Here is a 25,048-nt window from a genome sequence, read left to right on the forward strand (position 1 = left end):
ACACCTACTCACCTGCCCATCTACTCACCTGCACACCTGCCCACCTGCTCACCTGCTCACCTACTCACCTGCCCACCTACTCACCTGCCCACCTACTCATCTGCACACCTACTCACCCACACACCTACTCACCTGCTCACCTACTCACCCACACACCTACTCACCTGCACACCTGCCTACCTGCTCACCTGCTCACCTACTCACCTGCCCACCTGCTCACCTGCACACCTGCCCACCTGCTCACCTGCTCACCTACTCACCTGCCCACCTACTCACCTGCCCACCTACTCACCTGCCCACCTACTCACCTGCACACCTGCCCACCTGCTCACCTGCTCACCTACTCACCTGCCCACCTACTCACCTGCCCACCTACTCACCCACACACCTACTCACCCGCTCACCTACTCACCTGCCCACCTACTCACCTGCCCACCTACTCACCTGCCCACCTGCTCACCTGCCCACCTGCCCACCTGCTCATCTACTCACCTGCTCACCTACTCACCTGCCCACCTACTCACCTGCCCACCTACTCACCTGCCCACCTGCTCACCTGCCCACCTGCTCACCTGCCCACCTGCTCATCTGCTCACCTGCTCACCTACTCACCTGCACACCTGCTCACCTGCCCACCTGCTCATCTACTCACCTGCACACCTACTCACCTGCTCACCTGCACACCTACTCTCCTACACACCTACTCAACTGCACACCTACTCACCTGCTCACCTATCCAGCTGTCCAGACACCCATTAGTGAATTCGATTTTTACAGAAAGAAAGAGAAGTAGCAGAAAAGAATCTCCGAGGCAGTAGGGAAAAGAGGGAGTTTGAGGATTTGAAAGAAAAGCCATTGTAGAAGGTGCCTAGACAAGATAGTGGGAAGGAGAGCTGGCCAAGGAGTCATGGCAGGAATACTGTTCCCCCACAGAGCACTGGAAGCTGTGAGTTTGAGTTCCAGGCCAAGTCAGTAAAAGGTGGAGGCCACAGGTGAGCAGGGGCTGCAAAGGTGGGTGAGGCTGCAGGAAGCCAGAACCCTTAGGTCATTCGATGATGACTCTATGCCTACTCCAGGGGACTCAGCAGCCTTGGCAGGCCCTGGAGCTGGCACAGAACATAGAAAGTCAGATTTTGAGTGTATACCCGGGGATGTTTCTCATCCTGTGAGGCCTCCTGGGCTCAGGTTACTTCTGGCATAATGAATGAAGTCTGTAATTCTCACACTGCCGAGGGGAACAAAGGGAAGGATGGCTCTGAGAAGTCCACAAGAAGTGCCCAGGCAAGGTGCCCAGGGATATTATTGGGAGCTGAAGAAATCCAGGGGCCTGCAGGAGCCAGCTCAGGGAAAGGGACAGAAATGAGCTCAGTTGCCAAAAGTGCACAGCAGGTGGGACAGGAGGACCGTACTCTGGGGCCACCAGGGGCCCAACTCTGGGGTCAGAGGCTTAGAAGTAGTGGTGGTGACATTCAGGTGGGACAATCTTGGCTCATCTCCTCACTGGCCAAGTTAAGAGGACACTTTCCTTAGGAGATGTCTCCTAGAAGGTTCCATGTGCCCCCTGCCCCACACTGTACTGGTTGGTGTCTTATTCACAGGGGCACTGTCCTGGGGGGAGTGTGGAGAGGGGAGGCCACAGGAAAGATGCCTAAATGAGGGTGACTGAGGATGATTTAGAAATGTCCCCTCTTCCTTGCCTGGCCAAACTGCTTCTGGAAAGGGACTCAAAGCTGGTGTTTTAAGCACCTACCCCAAGCAAGAGCTTATTTATCTAAACACATTCTCCAGCAACCTCTAAGTGATGGGTCCTGTGACTCAGCCTATCTCTCCTCTGGGACTGAGTGGGCTTCAGGTAAAGCCTGCTCCAGGCAGCTCCCACAATGTAATCTTTCAGCGATACAACCTGGACGGAAATGTGTGCAGATGCGTGCAGACTCAGAGGATCCCTGGTCACCAGTGACTGGTTCTTTCCATCCCCACACGCTTCGGCCAGCACTCGCTGAGCCAGGTCCTGTCTGTCTTCGCTGAATGTGGGGGCCTTGCTGAGCTCAAGGCTGGGGAGTGAGAGGTAGGTGTGGGTAAGTGTCATCCCAGACAGACCCACAGCAAGATAGACCGAGCCAAGGCAGCCCCCGAGCCCAGTCACCGGTTCAACTTTTCACATTTGAACCCAAGACAGCAGATGTCAGCGTTAGGCCCCTATTCAGACTCCTACACCCTCCCTCCCTTCTGCGGGCCCTGCACCACCCCCCATCTCTGCCTGGAGTTTATGGATGGCTCCCAACCTCGCCCTGTACCGTGGGATCTTCGTTTCCTGTGTTTATCTTGGACAGGGATGGACTCTTGCCTCTTACCCACCCGGGCAGCTGACAGGGCCGCCCCACGCATGCATCTTCCAGTACGCAGCACGTGCTCTTGTGTGTGTGTGTGTGTGTGTGTGTGTGTGTGTGTGTGTGTGTGGTGTGTTTGTGCTCACACTCCCATGGGGCTAGAAAGCCTAGCTGGGCTTCCAACCCCTGTGGGCTTTGTGCTACTGGGGGTGCCTGAGGGTGTGAGGAACACCCACCCAGAGGCAGGACCTGCTGGTGTGCATCCCCAGTGTCACCTCACTTTGTCCCCATTGCACCTCACAGGTCTCCATTTTGCAGGGGACAGAAATGAGGTTCAGTGAGGTTCATGTGAGGTCATGACAGACAAACTGCATTCTTAAGAGTCTGCTACCTGAGGCATTTCTTTTTGCTTTTTTCTTAATACCTGCCCACCCTGCCCCAATTGCAAAAATAAAAGTAGGTGAAGAAAACGAAGATTGACATAAAACAGGGGTGCAGCACATGTCTGCCAGCCCAGCACTCCCAACGTATGCAGTTCAAGGTCATCCTTGGCTACATAGGGTGTTTTAGGCCAGCCTGGGCTACAGGAAATAGTAATCAAAACAGTACATGGAGCTCTGTAACCCATAGCAGTCATCAGCAGTTTTGAACGGACCTTCCTAGGCTCCTCTCATGCATATTCATAGACACACATGCATAAGCTCGAATTTAGTACTGGAATTTCCTGCCTTCCTGTGTTCCTTTCTTCTTCAGCATAGAAAACTCAACCATAGAGAACTCCAACACACGTTTGAGCCTCCTTCCTTCTCATCCAGTCACACAGGCTGCGGTGTGACTGCCCCTTGAGCCATGTGAACCCCCAGTGGGGGATGCTGTGTGCACCTACGCAGCTCCTGTCCTCTCCCTAAATCCACCAACTAATTCAAACACTCCCTCCGGTCTTCTGAGTCTGGTAAGGAGTTGAGGAAGAGTCACTGCCCTTGCCGCTGCGGAGGTATCCACAAAGGACAGATACCTCAGCCAATGGACCCAAAAGGGACAGAAGCACCCGCCCTGGGCTGAGCCCCAGCCCCACACAAAGTGCACAGTGCACTGAATACCCAGCAGCCATGTCCCTATGTTCCAGTCGGGCCTGTCTCCAAGGCTCGGAAACACCACAGATGAGAGATGAGGGGTGAGGTGGGAGGAGAAAAAGCTATGCTGTTTTCTTGCCTCGCTCGAGCAGAGGCTTCTCCCATGGCAGTGGGCTCTGGCTTTGCTTCCTCTCTTCCCTACCTATTTGGGGGGCAAAGGGATGAACCCTTTCCTTGTTTGACGCTCATACAATCTTGCGTTGGGGGAGTGGCCAAAGCATAGCATTCATCTCTCTCAGCCTCGGAGTGCTCCCTCGGGGAGTGGGGGCAATCCTTGCACCTGCCTCGTGGGTCACTGTTAGACGAGGGATGGCCGAATCCCAAGCACGAAGACAACTCATGGAGCTTACAAGGGATTCCTTGCATCACTAAATAATTTATGAAGCGCGATTATTTGAGGTAATGAGTTCATTGACTCATTGGAGTCGGTAGAACCCACATGGTTGTTTATAGTCTTTTAAGCGACAATACGTTGTACTCGGGTCTTTAGGGAAACAGAGTCCCCGCTTTAGAAGAGGCTCCGCCTACCCTCAGCAGACGCGCTGAGGAGATACCCAGAGCCCCAGAGCCATGAATGGACAGGAGCCTGTTCGGGATGTCGCCAGACTCATCAGCCTTGTCTCGGCCGGAGAAGAGCAGGCGGCTGGCCCCAAGCCAGGAGGCCTCCTCTCTTTCATCTTCAGGCACCGTCTCTTTCATCGTGGCTGTTGTGTTCTGACCCAGAGCTGGGGTGGGGACAGTGAATGGAAGTTTAGGAGCACAGTTCCATAAATCTTTGTGGCTTGAGGGAAGGGTCCCGGACCCAGAGTATCCTCCCTCCCTACTGTCCAGCTCAGGTCTCCTTGGAGCCCTTGTCAGAGGACACACTAAGAAAGGGAGGCACTGGGGATAGACCCAGACAGGTTCAGACTAGAAAAAAGCCTAGAAATTTAACCCCGTGTGGGAGGGTTCAGGATTCACCTGAACCTACCGCCAAAGCAGGGCAGGGACCGAGCCTTCCTCCCCCAAACCCAGCCTCATTCCTAGATTCAGGAAGGAGCAAGGCCTTTAAGAGACTTCCTTAAGAGACTCACAGGTGGGAGGTGACCCACCAGGCCAGCGTTGGGAATTCTGGAAACCGAACAGCCTTGGGCAAGGCCACACGGCTCAGCCATCTGCTCTGCAAAACATTCTGACTGTGACCCTGGCAGTGAGTTCCCACAAAAGCACCCACCCCCAGGAGGTTAGGAGAGTGCCTAGGCTTGCCTAAGGCTCCTCATCTAAGCAGTGAGGCTGCATGATGTCCTCTTGCTGTCTAGCTACCATGAGTATGACTCAGAGTCTCACTGCATCTCATCTAGCAAGCACAGAGTTCTGCACTTATGGGGCCCATGCCTCCACCAACAGACCCCTTCAGGCAGGCTGAACATGGCTGCCATGTTCTGTGGTGATCATCTCTGGCCTTTAAAGAGCTTCTTGTCCCGTCCTGAATGAAGGCTGCTCTCCTTGCTGGCCACATCGAACATGGAACAACCCTTGAGTCCCTACCTCAGATTCAGAGATCCCCCCGCCTCTGCCTCCCAAGTGCTGGGATTAAAGGCATGTGCCATCACCACCAGGCAGCCTTTCCTTTATTTAAAGTATATATTCCATGAGATTACCACAATAACCGGGGCTGGAGAGATGGCTCAGTGGTTTAGAGCACTGACTGCTCTTCCAGAGGTCCTGAGTTCAAATCCCAGCAACCACATGGTGGCTCACAACCATCTGTAATGGGATCTGATGCCCTCTTCTGGTGTGTCTGAAGACAGCTACAGTGTACTTATGTATGATAAATAAATAAATAAATAAATCTTTTTAAAAATTCAATAACCAAACAGTAGAAGAAGCAGGGAGTGAGGCTTCCCAGAGCAAGGAGCCAGCTTCCCTCTGGATTGGGCTCCATGCACCCACGAGGAGGAGAAATGTGGAGAACATTCTGGAAGCCCCGCACAGGTGCTTAGGGCACAGCCCTGGAGCCTGATGAGCCTGGAGCTTGCACTGACCTGGAGCTGTCCTTGCAGATACCTCCACACCTCAGCTTGCTCATCTGTAAATGGGGTCCCTGCAGCACCCCTACCCAGGGACACTATGAGAACTGAGAGAACCAACTCCCACAGGCACGAGGCCAGTGCTGAGCTCACACCGGCTGTACCGAGCGGTCCTTCTGCTGAACATGGGAGCACATGCGCCCATCTTTCTTCAGCAGCGGCTTCCAGTGTGAGCAAGTCATTGCAGCTCCTCGCCACAGCTGTGGGACTCTGATGGGACTGGAGGTGGGATCTGCTCACTCTAAGAGCAGGCACAGAACTCACTAGATGAGTGCTAGAGAGTAGCTCGGTGATAGAACACGGTTCCAGGGTACGCAAGGCCCTGAGCACTGCCCCCAGGATTAGAAGTGTGTGTGGGGGGGGGGGGACAGGGGAGAGAGAGAGAGAGAGAGAGAGAGAGAGAGAGAGAGAAGGGAGGGAAGGAGGGAAGGAAGGGAGGGAGGGAGGGAAGGAGGGAAGGAGGAGAGGGAGGGAGTGAGGGAGGGAAGGAAGGGAGAGAGGGAGGGAGGGAAGGAGGAGAGGGAGGGAGGGAGGGAGGGAGGGAGAGCCAGACTTTGGGTGACCCCCTTAAGGCTCCTGGTACTGCTGTCGGCAGGGGTGGGTGAATGGACAGACAGAGGCAGGGTTGTGATGGTTGGACATGAGTGTTTGAACTTATGGGGTATCTGGAACTAAAGATGGAGAAGGAGGAGCCCGGGCACAGACTGTAGGTGGCCTTGCCTTGTCCTCAGTGGGGAGCTATAGAAGGTTCTAGAGAAGGGTCATCTTCTCATCATGTGACCCTTAGCAAGGCTCTCAACCTCTCTGCCTCTGTGGCCTCTGCTGCCCGAATGGACCTGCGTGGGGTGGGTGGGACTCATGGGCTGGCGTTGGAACGCAGGGCTTGCTTCCTCTCATTAAGAGCAGAAGCCACAGCTCCCTGCAAACCCCATCACCAGCACTCGCCTTCCAGCCAGACTACCCAGGACCCAGACCCTTTCCTCTGCTTCTAACCCACTGCTTTCTAGGGAAATGAGATTTTGCAAACATGTTTTCCTAACCAGGAGGAAATGAGTGTCAAGCAGACAACGAGGAGAGCCACGCATGACGAGACCTGCAGGCTGCTCTGAAGGCCTGGCCCGGACGAAGAAAGGCTCTCCACCTGTGGCTGCCCAGACATGGAGAAGGCACCAGCCTCCAAAACACCAGAGCTCCATGGGCCAGAAGAATCGACCAGTAGAATTCACAGACAGGGAAAGAAGCCCAGAGAGGGCAGAGACCCACCCGAGGTCACACAGCCTTGGAAGCCTGGTTGGCTTAACCTGCTGCTTAGGCCTAGTGAGAGCTACATATGAACTGGGGTTCTGGCTGATGAGGGACCTGGTGGGTCCTCTCTGGTGGATATGCAGAGGGCGGGGGAAACTGGGAACTGGGGGTCCAAGGATGTGGGAATATAGGTCAAGGGGTGTGATTGTGGCCTGCCAGCCCTGGTGTAGAGCCTGACAGAGAAAGGTGTGGGGAAGGGCATTTGACTCTTGTCCTAAAGACTGTGAAAGGAGCAGAGCAGGGCCCCAGGTGACTGCTTTAGGGTCCAAGTGACTATCTCCTGGATTTGGCACGTGGCGGCTCAGCGTCCCAGCAGGTCACACTACTAGCAACGCTTTTCTTTCCTCTTTTCTGTCTGTCTATCATCTATCTATCTATCTATCTATCTATCTATCTATCTATCTATCATCTATCTATTATCTATCATCTATCTATCTATCTATCTATCTATCTATCTATCTATCTATCTATCTATCTATCTTTTTCCTATGGTTCCCACAACTAAGACATCATATGCAGAGGTTGAGAGAGTAGCTCAGGGATCGCCTTGCTTAGAAAATGCCAGAAGGGGTTGGGGATTTAGCTCAGTGGTAGAGCACAAGGCCCTGGGTTTGGTCCCCAGCTCCGAAAAAAAAAAAAAAAAAGAAAGAAAGAAAATGCCAGAAGTACCTGGCCTTCTAGTTAGGGTAGAAAGGGGCATTTGGAGGGTCAAGACATAGGAACCTTTGGGGACTGGGTTTGGTTGGACTTTGGTGCAATCGCACAGGTGAGGCCTGGGGGGGGAGTCGAGGTTCAGATACCAGCCATGGCAGGTCCTGCTCAGGGTCTGTGGCTGGGTCTTGGTTTACAGTGAGGCAGCTTCCTCTGCCTAGAGAGCAGCTTCCCTAGGACCCAGCCTTATAACCAGAAGGGACCTAAGAAGAAATGGAAGCTTCTAGACTGCCATGCTGTGACCTCAGCCTGGCCTTTCTTCTCACCAGTGTACTGCTTCCGTCTAGGAGCCATGGCGATGCCTCTTGGTGAAGCAGCTATGCTCCCAGGGATACCGAAGGTTACCCTGCATGCACACAGAAGGTCACTCCTGCTAGGACCTCCTCCAAATGGAGGATGCAGAACCCTCCATATCCCTGTCCCTGGCAATCATTTGGTATGGTGAGAGTCGGTCCAGCCCTACCCATCCACCTGGGCAGCGAGACTAAAGCAACTCCAGCCAAAAGTTTATGAATGTAGTCAGCCCCGTGGTGACATCTGGACGTAACTTAACCTTGGGCGATGAGCTAGACAGAGGCCCCTGCCTCCTTCCTCCCACCTTCTATCTTTCTCTAAGAAAAATGGGAGACAATCTTCCTCAGGACACGTCTGTCTGTCTGTCTGTCTGTCTGTCTGTCTCTCTCTCTCTCTCTCCCTCCCTCCCTCCTTCTCCCCCTCCCCCTCCCCCTCCTTTCTCCCTCTCCTTCTCCCTCTCCCCCTCCCCCTCCCCTTTCCCTCTTCCCCTCCTCCTCCCCGTCTCTTTCTCTCTCTCCCTGTCTTTCTCTCCTTCTCCTTCTCCTTCTTCCTTTCCCTCTCTTCCTCCCCTCCCCCTCCTTTTCCCCCTCTCTCCCTTCTTCCCCTCCCTCTTCCCCTCCCCTCTCCCCCTCCCTCTTCCCCTCCCCCTACCCCTCTCCATCTCTTTCTCCATCTCTCTCTCCCTGTCTCCCTGTCTCCCTCTCTCTCTCTCCTTCTCCTTCTTCCTCTCCCTCTCTTCCTCTCCCTCCCCCTCCCCTTCTCCCCTCCTCCTTCCTTTTCCCCCTCTCTCTCCCTCTCCCTCTTTCTCTCCCTCTCCCTCTACCTCTCTCCCTCTCTCTCAGGCTTGACACTAAGCAAACAGAGCAAGCTTAGGCCTAGGCTGGCTGGGTTCCTGCTTTACAAGCTCCTTCCTGTTTTCAAGTTCCCTACAGGTTTCACTCCCAAGCCAGTGCACCAGCAGGCTCACAAGACCACTGTGCCTGATGGTTAAGAGTCTATACCCTGGTCTCTTCAGCTGACCCCGTGAGCCTGGGCAAGTCCTCTGGCTTCTCATTGCCTCAGTTTTCTCATAAGTAGAATGGAAACAAACTCTGTGGAGCTCAGCTGGTTCTCAATAAGGGCCCTTCAAGGAGACAACACAGAGAGCAGAACCATCTCCCACCCTAGGGAGGGAGCCCCATCAAACTCCCTTTATTAGATCATACGTGCTTTTAACAAGGCCAAGAGTAGAAGACAGGCAGCCAGCCAGGAGTGCAGAGAAGCGCGGTCCAGTTCCCCGGCCCTGGACATCAAAAACAACAACCGAAGGCCGCAGCACATCAAAGAACATTTAGCCCAAACATGGCTCTGTGCTCTTATCTTAATTAAAGCAAGTCATTCGCAGGGGTTACGTGACACAAGTTGAAAAGCCGGGGTCTGGTTTTATTAGCTTTCGCTGACACCCACGGAGATGTTTGTGACTTGCCCAAGGTCATCCAGAACCCTGGGGGCAGAGCTGGGGTCCAAATCCGGGCCTCAGATGCTGCCGCAGAGGCGCCTTCTGCACCCCTCCCCCTCCCTAGCTTGAACCTCTGGGTTCCTGGGCTCGGGATTCAGATGAGCTCAGTCCACTCCTGCACACAGACATGGATTCCGACCTGCCGAGGAGTGCCGGTCTTCTGGGAACTAGTCTAGGTTTTGTGGATATACTGGGATGTGGGAAGCATCTCAGCATAGGGACCCAAATACCTCTGCCATCAAGATTTCTGTCCCATCTCTCTAGATTCAGGTCCCTGGAAGGAGGACCCAGAGCTTGTAATGGAAGTGCTACCAAAGTCCTCTCCAGACACCAGCTTGCTTTCTTCATCTTGGGATGCCCACTGTGCGAGCATAGCTGCCAAGGCCCGACGAAGTCCAAGCCGCCTCAAGGAGAGGGCGTTGTTCCACAATCATCAGTTAGAGAACACCTTCAGTAGGGCCCGTGTTAGAGTCTAGGGGTTCATGAACAAAGACAGACAGACACACACACAGACGCACCGATGCACACACATACCACCACCACCCAAACACAGCAGAACTGATGATCCAGAGAAGACAAGCAAGCAGGAAGGACTAGCCTACTCCTCCAAGGGCTGGGTAAACAGAGCACACCCCAACCACCATGGTTTTGGGACCAGAGATGGCCTGTTTGGTGAGGGCCTAGAAGGAAATGAATGAATGAATGGATGAATGGATGAATGAATGAATGAATGAAGAAATAAAAAGGGAAGGAAAGGAACATGACCACTCCTAGGTGTGGGGGAGGAGGTTTATTATAAACATGTGGGAGAGCAGTCAGAGGCAGGGACATCTGGGGCAGTCAGAGTGGACATGACCCTGAGATGTGTGGAGAGAGGGGGCGGGGGGAGAAGGGAATCAGGTGCAGCGGTCCAGAGGCCCAAAGAGAAGGAGCAAGCAAAAGGATTATGTAGAGAAGGGCAGCTCATCCCCTGGACTGGAGTTTAGGCAATGGGTGAGTGTATCAGCCATACATCCCTTAACAGGTGAGGGATGCAGGAAGGACCCAGGTCTGCTTTGATACGTTACGTATTGACCATTTGTCCGTGTCTCTAGTTCTCACCCTGAGCTCTGTGCAACCTCGGGAGAGCCACTGCCCCCCCCATTTTGCTTAGCACACACAGTAAGAGACGTGCCCCAGAAATAGAAAATTCTGAGGGTGTCCGACAGGTGGGGATACCTTAACCTAAAGCACAGAGAGGTTTCTCCATCCTTCCTAGGGGCTCATAGAAGAGGAAGTCATCAGGGAACCAAGTTCCTGGGCTTCCAGAAGTTTCTTTGTAGCTGAGATGCACCAGGCAAATGCTGCACTCTCCCCCACCCCTTTTCCCCATCACTGACCTCCCCACCAGCCCCCCCGCATCACCATCACTGTCACGTGTACTCAGATTTGCAATGGGGCTACTCAGAGCTCCTCATTCTATTTATGTTTCTGTTTGCCCGTTTACGTGTGTAGGTGAGGTTGGTCCATGGCGGCATGCATGTGGAGCTCAGAGGACAAGCCTCAGGAATCCTTTACTCACCGGGAAATCTCGATAGGCCTGTTTTTCTTTATTATTGTTAGTATGTATGTGTACATGTACACACACACACACACACACACACACACACACACACAGGTCAGAGAAGGACTTGGAGGAATCTATTTTTCTCTCCGATCAAGGGCATCGAAGTCGGTCACCAGCCTTGCCCTGCAGGTATTTTCACCTTCTGAGCCATCTCACCTCACCTTCACCTCGGAGTCCTTTGTGAAGCCTACAATATGTCAACCGGAGACCCTGCCAGCACCCCAATACTGCACATGGGTGCAGGAGGGTCACAAGGGTGTAAGGCGGCTCTCTTCTTTCCAGTACTGATCCTGAAAGCTGTGAGAACCTCACTCTGATGTCCAATGGGAAATCAATGCTTTGCCCACCCCCACCCCACTCTGCCCCGCCCAGCCCTGCCCCTGACACTCACTTTGGTCTGTGGTGGATCATCCACAGGCCTCACTTCCCTCATGCCATGGCCTTTTCAGCACAGCACTTTCAGAAGCATCAATTCTTCTCATGTTGGCTGAGAGTCCTAGAATAGAGGTTGCATAGATCACCCCTTGAGCTGGTTCAAGGGTAGGAAACTGAACACTGTCACTCAAGGGATAGTGGCCATCTCTGGCCCACCATACTGTCCTCCTAGGACTGCAGTTACAGGGCACTTACTCATCCGTTCATTTATATGCATGTATACATGTGTACATGTGAGTCTGACCATGGAGGTACATGCACATGTGCACACACATGTGAGTGAGTGAAGGCCAGTACTCCATGCCAGCTTCCTCCTCAGTCACTCTCATCTTACTCTTTTGAGGCAGGGTCTCTCGCTGAAACTGGAGCTGGCAAATTCGCCTAGACTGGATGGCCTCGGAGTTCCAGGGATCCGCCTGTCTCCAGTCCCCCGGTGCTGACGTTAAAGACACCTGCACCTGGATTCTTACGTGGGTACTGAGGATCTGAACTCAGGTCTTCACACTTGCTTGGTGAGCACCTTATGGACTGAGCCATCTCACCGGCTTAGTGAGCGCCCACTGTGTGCAGATACCACTGAAGATAGTGGGAGGGCAGACAACTCAGATCTCAGTGACTTCCAGAGGAGGGGGAGGAAACCTGTGAAGATCTAAGTGCCAACAAAAGGCACTGTCTCTGCCCTGATTCCCCATGCACCAGTTCTTTAGAACAGGCTCGTGTTAATGTGATAACCAGAAACAGAGCAGCATGCAAAACCCTGAAGTCAAGCCTTCCTCTAGCACTTCACCCCGAGCATGTCCTGAAACTGCATTTCATGTCCTGGACACATGGCCACCAGGACTTGCCCCCCACCCCCATCCCCGCAGAAAGTCCTAAACTTGTGGGACAGGGACGGATGCCCAGCAGGGGTGTTGGGAAGTCAAGAAAGCAAGCAAAAGAGTAGGGGTATGAGGGAGAGAGCAGAACGGCCCAGCCTGAACCTGTCACCACGGCAACCACTGGGCTGTCTGGAGCCCCCAGCCTGCCAGGCCTTGGCCCCACAGAGCCAGAAGGAGGCTGAGGGGGCGGTCCCTGCAAGGTATAAATCACAAAGCTCTATGCCCCTGGCTCCCAGCAGACGATTTATGGGGCTCTCGCAGCCCAAGAGATGGACCAGGGAGGGATGAGGGGGTCTCCCTGTTCCCATCGCCTCTGGGGCCCCTGCTTGGGCTTGGGTGCTTAGATGAAGTAGACAAGACGACAGGGCTATTTCCGAGAGCTCCTCGTGGCCACCCACCCTCAGCGTAGCTGGAGACCCTGCCCCCACGGAACCTGCCAGCTCTCCGTGTCCAGCACAGCTGTACTCAGACTGCACCTTCCAAGAAAGTTATCCGCACAGTTATCCATTCCGGTCTATTTCTCCTAGTAATTCTGGAGAATTAGCCCCACCCGCTAACTCGATGCCGTGGCTTACTAACAGCTTGGCTAAACACCGAGCCATGGAAGCCAGGTGGGGGAATGGAGATTCACTGAGCCTTCCCTCACTTCAAACTCAACCAGAATAGGCTTTACACCCAGATGTCATCCCCTTTCCCCTCCCCACCCCCACCACAACTCTCTCAAGGGGTCCCAGCATCCAGTGGGGGGTGTGCAGACTGGTGCCCGAGAACCTCTGGAGGAAGGCAGATAGATGCCCCCTCACCCGTGTGCAGCCGAGCTATGGGCGGGCGGGGTCTTGAGAGTCTGCGGGTCAGGTGGCCCCTCCAAAGAGGACTTGGGAATTCAAAGAGGCTCAAATGAACAAGGGAGGGAGGACATCACCAAGGAGGGGTGTGTGCCAGCTAGGAGGCCAGCAGAGGCCCCTGGGCCCCTCCCTCCTGGGGCCACCTTCCCCCACCCACAGAAGACTCATGCTTCCCTTGTTAGCCAGACTGGATTCCCCACCTAGGCTTCTGAGCCTCACAGTCTCTCCTTCCTCCTCCGGCACCTCTCAGTTCAGGCTCAGGATCCCGCTTGTCTCCTAAGCTGATGCTGAGCTACTCGGAGAGTTAAAAGTTCTGGTCAGCAGAGAGGCCCCGTGCCCCAGAGTTCCAGGCCTCCCCAGAGCGTGGCTCTCTTCAGCCAGACCACTGGGCAACACTACCTCTTGAGACCCCTGTAAAGGAAGGTGGCCGTGGAACATTTAGGGACATGGTAGCCTTGGCGCCTGTTTGTTAAAACCAACAGCAAAAAAAAAAAAAAAAAAAGAAAAAAGAAAAAAGAAAAAAAAGGAATGAAGCAAATTGTCTCGCTCCTCTTTGCTGTACACACGAGCGGCAGGGAAGGCTGCAAGAAAGATTCTGAAACAGTGACAGGGGACATGGCTGTCACCTCACACCCCACACACCTCTAAACCACTTGACAAAAAGGTAAACTTGAAAAAATATGTTCCACTAGGTGTTAATTTCATAACCAAAATGTTGAAATCAGAAACTCAGAACCCCTCCCCCCTGATCTCTTAAGGCTGGGGCTGGAAAGAATGGGATGGGCTCAGCCACTCACGGCCTCATCCAACTGCCCAGCACTCCGAAGGCTGCTCTGTTAAACTGGTGAATTAAAGATGTTTAACGATATATCAGAGGCTCGGGGATGGCTCAGCAGGCAAAGGGCATGCATGGGGACCTAAGTTCAGTGGCTCAGAACCCACATGAAAATATCACAAATGTACACACATACACGCACACACACACACACTCACACACACACATACACACACGCACATACACACACGCACATACACACTCACACACACATACAAACACACACTCATACACACACGCACATACACACACACTCACACACACATACAAACACACACTCATACACACACTCACACACACTCATACAAACATACACACACACTCACACACACCCTCATACACACATACACACACATACACACGCACACTCACACACATACACTCACTCACATACCCATACACGTGCACACACGCACACACAGAAGCACACACGCAAAAACACACACATACACACACACTCATACACACATACACTCACTCACACACACACGTGCACACACGCACACGCACACACGCACACGCACACAGAAGCACACATGCAAAAACACACACATACACGTACGCACGCATGCGCACACACACGCACACATGCACCATATACACTCATTCCAGTCTTCCCAACTTCGAGGACGCAGAGACAGACAGACCCTTGGGACTGTCTGGTCAGCCAGCCTAGTCTAGTTGGTGAGCACCAAGCCAATGAAACACAGTCCCAAAGAAGCTGATTCTGAGGATGTCGCAGGGGTTTGTCCACTAGTTTCCTCATGGACGCACATACAAATACATGTTCACACACATACATGCACACGTGCAACTGCACATAGAAATGCACAGGCTTCATACCAGTCAAAGGATCTGCTGACAACTCTGCCCCAGGGGACTGCGCCACCTCTTAGGGACAAGATAACCCGTGCAAATCACTACACCAGCTCTGTAACATGAACACAGTTCTCAGGGTCATTTTACAGCAGAGGAAGTTGCCACACCCAAACTATCAACCAGGGCCCTGCTAAACAACAGCCAAGACAACTCTGGGAACCAGTGGGAAATCAAGATTGGCCCCTCTTGGGGGCATGGAGGAAGAGTTAGTCCTTTCTCACTTCTCTCCTGGCCTCTGTGGCTGGCTAACATTCCTGGCTTGTGTTGGTGTCGATACAGTCTGTTTCTGTTGTCCAATGGTGTTGCCTGCTTCCCTGAGTCTTCACATGGCCATCTTCCATGTGTGTCTGTGTGTCTGTGTGTCTGTGCGTCCCACCCCCTCTTCTTATAAGCATATCAGTGGTTGGGTTAGGCTCACTCTGTCTAATGTGATTTAGCTGTCATTTGACCAGTTTGTCGAGGCCCACTTTCTAAACACACTCACATGCACAGGTGTCAGGAGTTAGGACTCACCTGTCTGTCGTCTACATGTCTGTCTGTCTATCATCTATCCATCTATTTATCTATCATCTATTTGTCTATTATCTATCTATCTATCTATCTATCTATCTATCTATCTATCTATCTTGTCTATCATCTATCTAGTATCTGCCTTAGGGTTTCTATTGCTGTGACAAGACACCATGACCACGGCAACTCTTATAAAGGACAACATTTCATTGGGGCTGGCTTGCAGTTCAGAGGTTTAGCCCATTGTCATCATGGCGGGAAGCATGGTAGCACGAAGGCAGAGAGGGTGCTGGAGAGGTAGTGGAGAGCTCCACACCCACTCTTCAGGTAGCAGGAAGAGAGTGAGACACTGGGTCTGACTTGAGCATCTGAGATCTCAAAGCCCACCCCCAGTGACACACTTCCTCCAACAAAAGCTATATTTCTTAATAGTGCCTAAAAAGGCTTATGGGGGCTGTTTTGATTCAAGCCACCACACTATCTATTTTATATATATATATATATATATGATTATATATAATTTATCATTTCCATATGTGCCTATCATCTACATATAAACATATAGATATAGATATATAGATATAAATATAGATAAATACAGATTATATCTATTTACCAGCTATGTATTTCTGAAGTGCTGGAGGGAGAACCCAGGGTTTGGGCCTCCTACCACCAACCTGGGGATTAACCCCTAAGTTCCCGAGGAGAGAATATCTCAAGAACCCTTTGCCTATGGCTACTTTAGCAGACAGTGAACCCCTTGTCCCCCAAAAGGAGTTGAACTGTGTCCGCAGGATGACTGCTCACAGCTGGTTGGCCTGAGCGACTTCAAGGGCCCGGGTAGCCCAAATAGCTGAGTCTGCCGTTTAAAAGCGTGAGATTGAAAGTCCGGACCTCAAGGTCAGTGAACAGAGTAGCCTCCCCTTGACCTCTGAAGACCTTCACGGCGAGGCCAAGCTGCCCCAGAACCTGCTGTAATTGGAGGGCTTGTCTCACTTATTAAAGGGATACACCAGAGAGAAAACCACTTAAATGGTGCCCAGCCTGGCTAGCTATAAATGTCTCTGTCAGAGGGCCTGGCTTGGGCTCTGGTGCCCAGCAATTACGGCTGCTCTGGGACCCGCCCAAGTCACCATCTCCAGCCACTTCCCAGGTCTCTTCTCTGATCAAGCAGAGCACACCAGCAGAAGTCTCTCTTGGGGGTGAAGCTATGGAACCTCAAGGAACCCCAAACAATGCTACTTGAGTAGAGATGGCTTTGTGCCGCTCAGGAGTCATGTGATTGGGCAAGGGAAGGTGTGGTGCCTGCAGGTAGGAAACAATGGGGCAGGTGGCTCTGGCAGTGGGTCCCACTGTATAAGTTCCACCTCTCTCATTTCTGAGTATAGCCCTAGACTTAGAAAAAAGAGAGAGTCCAAGGGAAAGGTGTGCTTTCCTCACCGGCTCTTGGCAGGTTCCCAGTCACTCTGGAATAATTGCTGGGGAGGGGTTCACTGGATAAAGTGCTAGCCACAGGCGTGAAGACTTGAGTTCAGATTCCCCAGTCTCCATGTACAAAAACCAGACGCTGTCGTGTGCACCGTTAATCCCAGCAATGAGGAGGCAAAGAGAAGAGGGGTCCTGGGGCTCACTGGCCTGTCACTGAGGCCTAGCCGGTGAACTCCAGGTTCAGTGTGGAGATCCTGTCTCAAAATATAGAGTTGAAAGTGAGGAAAACACGAATGTGCAAATACACACACACGCATGCGCACACACACACACACACACACACGACACATACACACATGACACACAGTGTGTGAGATCTTGTCTCAAAATATAAAGTTGAAAGTGACAAAAACATAAATGTCCAAATACACACACACACACACACACACGTACACACACACGCACACACACACACACGCGCACACACATACACACACGACACATACACAGTGTGTGAGATCCTGTCTCAAAATATAAAGTTGAAAGTGAGGAAAACACGAATGTGCAAATACACGCACACACACATACACACGCACATGCACATGCACACACACACACGCACATGCACGCACATGCATATGCACACACACGCACACACACGAAGGGGAATGAGAGAGAACACAAACAATAGAACAACCCTGAGGGAATAGGTGCTCAGAATCTGGTTCAAATCCTAGTTTCTGTTCTCACATACTGTGTGACTGCCAGCAAGTCACTGAACCTCTCTGAACTTGGGCTCCTTCTCTGGCAGGTATGTTCATAACACAGTCCTACTTCATGAAGCTGTTGTAACACTTAGAGGGAGCGCCGACTCCTGGAGAGCCAGCTGTGAGGACCCAGAAACCCAGGTTGGCCTCCCAGCGGCGAGTACCCATTGCTCACCACTGCAAGATCCCTGTGGTAATCTCTTATTTGGTCCCATCGCCACTTTGTGAAGTGTCTCCTTTTGCTGAAGGTAGCGCTGGGGTATGGAGCAGGCAGCTTCCTTACTAGCTTGGAAAAAAAAAAGTGGGGCTGAGGGTTTGAAGCCTGGTGCCCTGGGTCAGGGAGCTTGGGCCTCACAGGGTAAGAGGTGGAGGTCCGTGTTTGTGCCCCAGACACGTTCCTGTTTTGACTTCCTTCTTCCTTTGCTCATATATTCATTCGACCAACATGTATGGAGTGGCTGTTGCAGGTGTTGTGAGCTGTGCCAATTCACAACAAGGCCAGCGGGGGGCGGTGTTGGGGTGTCCCCCTGCCCTGCTCCATCGTTTGCTGAGGAGATATAAACGCCACACTCTCTGCGAACGCCCTGCCGGCCGATCACTCCCTCTGCCCACCTCCAGAAGCTACTCTATCATCCCTTATAAAACATACTAGGAGTCTTTCCAAGCCCAGCAGAAACAGCTCCCTCTAGCAAGTCTGTCCCACTCTCTCCCCTCAATCTGCATTTTGAGTAGCCATCCAGGCCCCAGGCCCTGGAGTGGCAGTGGCCCTTGGCGTCAGATGGAGCAGCCCCTAACTTCCGGTGGCGGAGGCACGCCGTATGTGTACAGAGAAGGAGGCACGCGCTGTGTGTAGAGAGAAGCCCACTGGCTCCTATCTCGTCTCCAGCTTCCACTGCATGCGTGCGAAAGCTGAAACCCTTCTCGTGGTTGAGCTTGACCTGTTCCAGCCGGAACTCATTCACGCCGCCCCAGCTGCCCCTTGCCTCTCACCGCGTCTACATTAACCAATGCGTTTCTACCTCAGGACCTTTGCATGCGCCCTTCTGTCTATTCTGACATCTCTTTCCCGTGAAGTGTGCCTGGCATCTTTGACTTCCTTAGGTTTTCTTCCAAAAGCCACATGAGTGTTTCGATGTCACATGATGACTCTGCTTAAGATCACAACCCTTAATCTATTTTGTTGCGTGGGGTAGTCCCAGATCATTTAAAAAGTGCGTGTGTGTGTGTGTGTGTGTGTGTGTGTATGCATCTGCATGTGTTTGTGTGTGTATATGTGTGCATGCACATGTGTGAAAGTGTGTGTGTATGCATGCATCTGCATGTGTTTGTGTGTGTATATGTGTGCATGCACATGTGTGTGTGTGTGTGTGTGTGTGTGTGTGTGTGTGTGTTGGTTAGAGGACCACCTTGAGTGATGTGCCTTGGGAAAGCCACCTTTGACACGGGGTCTCTCATTAGCCTAGAGCTCACGAGTCAGGCTGGCCTGCCTGGATGATCCTCCTGACTCCCCCTCCCTAACGCTGAGAGTATAAGCATAAGCCACTGCCCCTGGCATTTTCTGTGGGTTCTAGGGATGGGACTCAGGCCATTACGTCTTCGTGCACCGCTAAACACTACTTGGCTCTTAAACCCTCTTGGATTGGGTTTGGCTAGATTTTGTTAGAGACTTTCCCATCTGCGGTCACAGGAGATATTCACTGTGTGTTTTTGAGCACATGTGCATGCATGTACATGTGGGTGTGGGTGTGTGCACACCTGCATGCCTGCGTGTGTGTGCGTGTGTGCATGTGTGTGTGTGTGTGCATGCGTGTGTATGTGTGTGCTTGTCATTTTCTGGTTACATGATGCTGGATTAACAGAAAGAGTCAAGGAGAATCAGTTCCTCTTTAGTTTCCAGGAGGAGTTTTGTGAAATTGGTGTTATTTCCCTGAAATATTTATAGCATTCAAGAGTAAATCCTAAAGTTTCCTCTGTGAGATGGTTTTTAGTTGTAATGTAGTTTCTTCAATAGAAGCTTTGCATGTGTTTCTCCTCTCTCCCTCCTCCCTTCTCCTCTTCCCCATCGGCCTGCTGGACCCCCAACCCCTCCACCAGAGTCTCACTATGTAGTCCTGACTTGTCTACAATTGTTTATCCAAGTCAATGAATTATCTTGTATTCACAATTGTGTGTGTGTGTGTGATGTGTATCTGTGTGTGTATGTGTATGTGTGTGTGTGATGTGTATCTGTGTGTGTGTGATGTGTATCTCTGTGTGTGTGATGTGTATCTCTGTGTGTGTGTGTGTATGTGTGTGTGTATTGTGTGTGTGATGAATATCTGTGTGTGCATATGTGTGTATGTGTGTGTGTATTGTGTATGTGATGAGTATCTGTGTGTGCATATGTGTGTATGTATGTGTATTATGTGTGTGATTTGTATCTCTATGTGTGTGTATGTGTGTATTGTGTGTATGTATGATGTGTATCTCTGTGTGTGTATGTGTGTATATGTGTGTATGTGTGTGTATGTGTGTGCATGTGCATGTGTGTGCCTATGTATGTGTATGTGCATGTGTGTACGTGTGTATGTGTGTGTATATGTGTGTGTTGTTTTAATACATGTATGCATTTGGAATGATAAAGTAAATCTAATTAATGTATTTGTCAAAGCACACAGTTGCGTGTGTCCAGAGCTTTAAAACCCACTTTTGGGCTGAGAGTTGGCAGGGGAAGTTAACTGACAGGGTCTCATTACTTAGCCAAACTGACCTCAAAATCATGAACCCCTGCTACAGCCTCCCCAGTTTTGGGAATACAGATATGTGTCTGAAAAGCTTACCTTTGGGGAGACATATATAATAACAGAACTATTATAATAACTCAAGATTTAACTATTTATGCATATGACAGTTTTAGCTGCATGTAGGTCTATATGTCATGTGTGTGTGTGGTACCTGTGCGGGTCAGAAGAGGAGTTGGATCTCCTGGAGCTGGAGTAAGGATGGCTTTGAGCCACTCTGTGGGGTCTAGGAACGGAACACGCCAGGTCCTCTGGAAGAACAGCCAGTGTCACCAAGCCATCTCTCCAGCCCTGGAATACTGTATTTTCCTCCAGCGTTTTCTCCCGTGTTCTTTACTCTTTGGTACAATGGTACTTTACCTGCTGTCATTTCCCTATCTGTAGAACACCCTTTAACCGGACACACTGAATGTGGTATTTTTGGCTTTTTTCATATTGGAAAAGTTGTATTCCACCTTAAATTTTCAAATCTGCTTTTCCATTCAGGCACAGATTTCTAAACCAACTGCTTGGCTTTCCCAGAGCCTTAGAGAAGCAGCTCCTCTCGCTTCTCCCCGTGCTGTCTCCATCGAAGGCTCCTGAGTCTTTTCCTCTGTTCCTTGAATAGTATGTACCCCACCCTCACCCTCCACTCTTTGTACAATCTGTATCTTCTCTCTAAACTTAGATATGGGGGCGGGCGCGCATACCTGTGAGCCTTTACGAGGCCAGCGGAGGACGTGTCATCCTCCTCCACAACTCTGTATCTATTCCTTTGAGGCAGAGTCTCTCTGAGCCTGGAGTTTGTGTTTGCTCAGCTTGGCTGGAAGCTAGAAGCCCAGCCCTTCTCCAGTCTCCACTTAGAGCTGGGGTTCCCAGTGTGTGTGGGAAGTCAGCTTTATTGAGCTGCAAGGACTCATAACTGCTGAGCCATCTCTCCAAACCTTTGTGAGATTTTTTTCTTTCCTTTTTCTTTCTTTTTTTTAAAGATTTATTTATTTATTTATTTATTTATTTATTTATTTATTTCATGTATATGAGTACACTGTTCAGACACATTGAAAGAGGGCATCGGATCCCATTACAGAGGGTTGTGAGCCACCATGTGGTTGCTGGGATTTGAACTCAGGACCTCTGGAAGAGCAATCAGTGCTCTTAACCACTGAGCCATCTCTCCAGCCCTCTTTCTTTCTTTTTAAGAAAAACTCAGGGTTGGGGATTTAGCTCAGTGGTAGAGCGCTTGCCTAGCAAGGGCAAGGCCTTGGGTTCAGTCCCCAAGCTCCAGAAAAAAAAAAAAAAGAAAGAAAGAAAGAAAAAAGGTGGGGAAAAAAAAAAGAAAAGAAAAGCTCTAAGGCTCACCTTGAACTCTAGATACTTTTACAGGGCCAATAAGCTCAAGGACCCTCCCATCTCTGCCCCACTCCCAGAGCTGGGATTACAGGCACATACTACTGTATCCCGATTTTTTCTTTACACAGGTGTTGGGGATTAAATTCAGGGCCCCATACTCGCATGACAAACACTTTACCACTAAGTCATCTTCTTAGCTTCCCTTTAGTTTTTCTTAACATATAGAGTAGAATTATAATAACTTAAAATTTTAAAATATTTTTTGTGTCTGAGGGGGTTTTTTGCCTCTGCGCATGGTCCCCATAGTCATGCAGTACCTGTGAGGACCAGAAGAGGGCGCCATATCTGTCTGCAACTGGAATTACAGACCATCCTGAGCTGCCATGTGGGTGGTGGGAACTAAACCCAGATCCTTTGAAAGATCAGTCAGAAGCTCCTAATCTGGGGCCATGCCTCTAGGCCTTGAGTTACAACTTTTAATGCCATTGCCTAAATCTAAGGTTTGTGTCAGTCCTGATGGTCTTGTGTGTTCTTCTCGTCGGCTGTATTTCTGTGCTGCTTGTCACGTCTGGTACTACCTGACTGACCTTGTGAGTGTTTCTTTGTTGGCCCTTTGTGTTGTATTTCTACTAAAATAAAATGCTTATCTTGCTCAAAGACAGTCTGAACTTTAGAGAGTCCATAGAGGGACCCGGATGACGTTACTGCTGTCATGCTTAGGCGAGACCGTCCTGATAACTTTACCCAGCACCCCATGAACTTTGAGCTCTCCAGTCCGGTCAGTGACACTGGACTCCATCCTGTGCCCCAGGGGCAAGTCAGGTGCTGTCTCTTTAGCTGTCCTGAGTGGGTTTTCCCATTTTGCTCATGTCCTCACATAACACCCATGCTTGCGAGTCTTCGAGAATCCCCAAGTTACTCTCCTAAAGATTCCTGCACATGTACTTGCCATCCAGGGGCTGTGTTCTACTTCCTGTGCTTCTTCTGCAGCCACGGCAAGCCTGCCAACAACCACCTGTCTAGCACTGTAAAAAGAAAATCCAGTCGTGATATGAATTGGGACCTCCGAGGAGCAACCCTCCTCCAGCAGCTGCAGCTCGCACTCCCTCTCATTACCTCTTGAGCTTGGCATCAAACTCAATAGTGTCTTGTCGAAATAAGGAGACCCTAGGCTGGGGAGATGGCTCAGTGGTTAAGAATGCTTGCTTTAGATGCAGAAGACCCTGAGTTCAGTTCCCAGCACCTATGCTGGAGAACTTAACCATCTGCAGCACCTACTCCAGAGGATCTAGCGCCCTCTGCTGGCCGCTATGGGAACTGTACATATACAAGAATATATATATATGTGTGTGTGTGTGTATACATGCATATGCATATGTGTATGCAATGTACATGTATACATATACATCATATAATATACATCATATACATATACATGTACATGTACATATTAACAATAAGAAGCCAGTGTAGGCAAGAAAAACCTGGATCTTGTCATTCAAAACCAGCACTAAGTTCCCCAGCAACATCTAAGAGGAAACATTCTCCAAGTCAGCTGCCAGGACCAAGTCCTTTCTCACCAACACTTCAGATTTAAACTCTATCAGCTTTCTCCGTGTATGGACACTCTGTGGGTACGGATGACATTGATCCTATTAAAAACCCACCCAGGCATTACACGCCTTTGTTCCAATGTTCCACTAAACTGCACTAGCAAATCAGATACTTTGGGGACTGTGGCTGCAAAGCAAGTTAAATATGATTAAAAGAAAAGAGAAATCTGAGCCTTCCATGCTTCCTCCCTCTCCTCTGTCCTCTCCTCCTCTTCCCTCCCCTCTTCCCCTCTCTCTCTTTCTCTCTGTCCTTCCTCCTTCTTCCCTGATCTCTCCTTGCTTCACCCACCTCAAAGGAAATGGTAGGAAGCCTCAGACACGTTGTTGCTGTTGTTGCTTTTCTGAATGCAACTTTGTTACCTCTCAGAACCTCAGTGTTTTCACACAGAGGAATGTATCTAAGACAAAGGTCACAAGAGTCCATTCATCACATGCCCAGTGGTACTCTGTATGGAGTTTCTGGATGTAGAATTCTAGCCTGCCAGTTTTGGTACTTGATGAGCAATTACTGCACATCACTCCCGGCGCTGGAGACACAGGGAGAGAAGCATTGAATACAGGATTCAGGTATTGAAGAATAGAACCATAAGAAGAATAAAGTTATCCAAGATAGGGCTGCCCCATGCTGGTAGTGTGCAAAGACAGTACAGGTGCCAATCCGTGGGGATCTGAGCTTGCAGAGAGAAAACTGGCTAAGGCTGGTCAGTGAAAACAACTCACGCCAAGGTCTTCCAACGGACTGAGCATCTGAGGCATGGAGATGTCTTACCTCTTCATGGTACTGAGAAAAAGTCTGATATGGAAGCAGTAGAACTAAGAGGTATTCAGAGACTCGGCTTTAACATTACATCGGAACTGCTGGATCCAGCCATACCTGAAGCCCAACTCTCCCTTTTTCATCTAGCTCACTTTGAAAGCCCCCCTCCTTTTATTCTCTCTCCCTCCTACCAAAAGATACCACAAAAGCATGGATACAGCCAAGAGACGTTCGGTGGGTTCTGCTGGGATGAAGAGAGAAGATGTGAGCTCGATGACCTTCAAATGCCCTTCCGGTGAAAGCCTGTTTGAGTGAGGCATTGAAGGGCCTGAATTGACGGTTGTTCCAGATTATGGCACTGAGCAGCCATGCAGGGCCCCAGTGCGCCTCCCACTCCAGTTTCCACCCGGGAGCATTTCCTGGTATGTTTAAATCGGCTCTGTGTGTGTGCGCCTTCAGGGCATTTCAAAATAGCCCAAAATATCCAGCATCCAAAGACGGGAAACCCTCTTTCCCTGCCTCTCCCTGTTTCTCCTGGGTGGGGACTGGGGCACTGTTGACCTCTGGTAAGAGGATGCGGGAAGCTGTTCAAATGCCAGCAGCCTCTTTGGGGGTTCAGCAAGGCCACCTGCTGGAGAAGAAGGCGGCTCCATATCCCTCAGGTCCTGGGACTTCCTTGGATGGCAAGGAGTCCACTGGTCTCTGTCACCTTCCTGGGAGGGAGCAAATCCCTTTGGGATATCATTCAATTCAATAATTTATTGACCAGCAACCTCTGTGCCAAAGCGGTGACCGCCACAGAGTGACACAAATTAAGTAGAAAATGTTTTCCGCCTCATGGGATGACAGATGCTTGTGACCTATAGTACACCAGAGGCTGGGGCAGAAATATCTGGAATTTGGGGTTAGCCTGGGCTACATTACGCAATCCTGTCTCCGAACTCTAAACACAGTGCTTTCCTCTGGCACTTAGAAGGTCATACCTCTCTGCTGTTGGAGCTCAGAAGGTGAGCCCCCAAGATGAAGTTTCAGAGGTCAAGTCTCCT

Source organism: Rattus norvegicus, chromosome 5 (assembly GCF_021556685.1).
Source record: "Rattus norvegicus strain SHRSP/BbbUtx chromosome 5, alternate assembly SHRSP_T2T, whole genome shotgun sequence".
Lineage (NCBI taxonomy): Eukaryota > Metazoa > Chordata > Mammalia > Rodentia > Muridae > Rattus > Rattus norvegicus.